At 41.2% G+C, this 3,740-nt stretch overlaps 1 pseudogene; it reads left to right on the forward strand.

The window, feature by feature from the left end:
- Nucleotides 1-496: 496 nt before the first annotated feature.
- On the forward strand, nt 497-2,551 carry LOC115287029 (annotated as a pseudogene).
- Nucleotides 2,552-3,740: the final 1,189 nt, after the last annotated feature.

Consider the following 3,740-nt stretch of genomic DNA (forward strand, 5'->3'; position numbering starts at 1 on the left):
TGTAGTAGTAGATTAATGAAGCCAAGGTCAGGCAATCAATTGTCTTGTCCTATTCCATGTCCAAAAATGGTGCCTTTTAGCTTTCCTAAGGCAACAAGGGAGGATGGATACAGGAAGGAAAGAGAAGGAAATCTAGAATAGCAAATTGATCAGTGATAATAGGATAAACAACTCAAAACATAAGCAGAGGTCTCCCCCGATGTCACTGTAAAAGGACATTACTTCAGAAGATGCGACTTCTCTGCTCCTTGTCTAACTTCTTCTCTGTATATTTAATAAATTCATCTCCACAGGTCCAGAACCTTATATGTAACACTTTATTTTTTTTATATATATAACAGCGCACTGGTTTTATTAATGGCAGAAGAAAAGATACTCCTTCACTTGTAAAAGGTACTTGCTTAAGTTAACTTAGTATTTTCCCCCATTCTCCATGTGGGCTGGATGTTTTTCCCTCTAAAATCTGTTCTTCTGTTCTCCAGTAATAATATCCATCATGGCTGCACCTTATTCTGAAGGGAGCGTAGGAGGTCTACCAACAGGTTCTGGCCAGGATGTTTCTTTCAGTCAGTGGCTCCTTTCTTCACAAAGACTCTTATCTTCTCATATTAGTTCCACGCCCGGGGAGGTTGGTAAAACTGCTGTGTTGGCCGAGTGGACCTTCTTGGCTGACCATCATCTCCTCTACAGAACTCGAGCGTTTGGTCGTAGGTGGCTTCTTCCTCCCATGCCTCTGTCTGAATGGGCCTGATGTTGCTTAGTAGCACCTCTTCATAGTTTCCATAATCAATGAATTTAACAACTGCTGTCATACCAGAGGAATGGAGAGCTTCAACTTCTGCTCGGTAAAACTTGTTGTCTTCCTAATAAAGTGCAAAACATGACTGATGGGCACATAAGTTGCACAGCTGTTGAATTTAGTTTTATGTCAAAAATAAGTCTGAACACACCACCTGGGACTAAAGTGAAGCTCTCAGGCATCGTGGATATAAAAAATGGATTCCTGCTCTTGAATGACTCAAACACCACCATTCTTGGCGGTGAAGTAGAACACCTTATTGAGAAATGGGAGTTACAGAGAAGCTTGTCAAAACACAATAGAAGTAATAGTGGAACTGAAGGTGGACCACCTCCTTTTGTGCCTTTTGGTCAGAAGTGCACGTCTCATGTCCAAGTGGATAGTAGAGAACTGGACCGAAGAAAGACATTGCAAGTTACAACGCCTGTCAAACCTGTAAGTGATAATGATGAATTTGAAAAGCAAAGGACTGCTGCTATTGCGGAAGTTGCAAAAAGCAAAGAAACCAAGACATTTGGAGGAGGTGGTGGTGGTGCTAGAAGTAATCTCAACATGAGTGCTGCTGGTAGCCAAAGTAGAGAAATTTTACAAAAAGAAAAGTCGACCAAGTCTGAGGGGAAACATGAAGGTGTCTATAGAGAACTGGTTGATGAGAAGGCTCTAAAACACATAACAGAAATGGGCTTCAGTAAAGAAGCATCGAGGCAAGCTCTTATGGATAATGGCAACAATTTAGAAGCAGCGCTGAATGTACTTCTCAACAGCAATAAACACAAACATGTTACAGGTCCACCTCTGAGAGGTAAAGGAAAAGGCAGGGGGAGAGTAAGATCTGAAGAAGAGGAGGAGCTGGGAAATGCAAGGCCATCAGCACCAAGCACGTTATTTGATTTCCTGGAGTCTAAAATGGGGACTTTGAGTGTGGAAGAACCTAAACCACAGCCACAGCAGCTTCATCAGGGACAACACTGATTGTCAAATACTGAGCAAAATGGAGTCAAAGATAATAACCAACCACGGTATCTGCCTCAAAATAATACCAGACAGCCAAGAAATGAAAAGCCTCCTCGTTTTCAAAGAGACCCCCAAAATTCAAAGTCAGTTTTAGAAGGCAGTGGATTACCTAGAAACAGAGGTTCTGAAAGACCAAGTACTTCTTCAGGATCTGAAGCCTGGGCTGAAGAGAGAAGCAAGTGTGATAGACCCTATTCTAGATATGACAGAACTAAAGATACTTCATACCTTTTAAGCTCTCAGCACAATGATGGTGCTTTTAAAAAACGGGATAACTCTATGCAAAGCAGATCAGGAAAAGGTCCGTCCTATGCAGAGGCAAAAGAAAATCTACTTCCTCAAGAACCCATTGACTATAATAATCAAAAACATGGGAAAAGAGAAAACCAAACAGCAAATCCTGATCATTTTTATGATAGGAAACCACGAACAATAAATAATGAAACTTTCAGTGGTGTAAAAATTGAAAAACATTTTAATGTAAATACTGATTTCCAGAATCCTGTCCGAACTAATAGTTTCGTTGCTGTTCCAAATGGAGAGACAGAAATGCCACTGAAGGGCAGGCGCGTAGGACCTATTAAGCCAGCAGGACCCATCACTGCTACACCCTATGATGATAAAGTATTTTACAATAATGGGCCCCAAAGAAGATCTGGGTCAATTAAACCAGAAAAAGTACTAGAGGCATCTATTCCTATGGAGTATGCAAAATTGTGGAAATATGTAACACTTTAAAAATTAGAGTACATTCATTCATTTATTCACTCATTCAACAAATAATTATGGATCAGCTACTATGTTCCAATTGCTACCCTAGGGGCTGGGAATACAGGATAATCACTTGCTCTCCACTGGGAGGAGGCAAAAATAAACATGTGAACACATGTATGTGTTCAGATAGTGATAAATGCAATGAATGCAGTAAAATAAGACTATGGTATAGGCAGTAACTGGTGTTGGTTCAGCAAAGTGTCTCAACTTTAGCTTAGATGAGTGCAGAGCTTCCTGAGAGGGGGACTTCTCAGCTAGACCTGAATGATAAGAAGGAAGTAGCCATCCAAAGATCAAGGGTAGATAATTCAAGATAGAGACAAAGGTCTGAAACAGGGTCAAGCTTGGCATGTTTGAAAAATGTAAAATTAATGTGGCTGGAGCACAGTGGAAGAAGAGGAACACAGTAGGAGTTGAAGTGGGAGAAGGAGACTGAAGTCAAAGCAGGCAGACCCTAAAAACCATGATATGGAGTTCACCTTCTCTTTGAACTATAAGGCTAAGTCACTGGAGAGTGGCGGTGGTTTATGATTGTCCCAGTGATCACTACCTTCTGGTGCCTTCTGGTGTTCATGCCCGTGTATCATTCCTTTTCATATTATATCAGCATTTGTCTGTGTGAACAAAGGCATATGACAGAAGTAATGACATGTGACTTCTGAGCTTAGACCAGGATTTTTCTTTTCTTTTTAAGTTTATTTATTTTGTGAGAGAGAGAGTGCATGCAAACAAGTGGGAGAGGGACAGAGAGAGGGGCAGAGAGAGAGAATCCCAAAAAGGCTCTGCATTGTCAGTGTAGAATGAACCATGAGATCATAACCTTTCTGAGCCAAAGTCAGATACTTAACCAACTAGGCCACCCAGGCACCCCTAGACCAGGAGTTTTCAACCACTGAACTATAGATATTATAACAGGCAAAAGATTTATACGCTCTGAAGAGAAACCAGAGTGAACTATTGATATTGTAAATCAGATAATTCTTTGGGGGATGGTATGATCCTTTATATTATAGGGTGTCTAGCAGCATCCCTGGCCTCTAGCTACTAGAGGCCAATAGCAGCCATGCCCTCTCCAAACATTTCCAACTGTTCCAGAGTAAAGGAAGAGAGGCGAAGTTACTCCTGGTTGAGAACCAGCCAGGAGCCAGTTCAT

The sequence above is a fragment of the Suricata suricatta genome, chromosome 3 (assembly GCF_006229205.1).
Source record: "Suricata suricatta isolate VVHF042 chromosome 3, meerkat_22Aug2017_6uvM2_HiC, whole genome shotgun sequence".
Classification (NCBI taxonomy): domain Eukaryota; kingdom Metazoa; phylum Chordata; class Mammalia; order Carnivora; family Herpestidae; genus Suricata; species Suricata suricatta.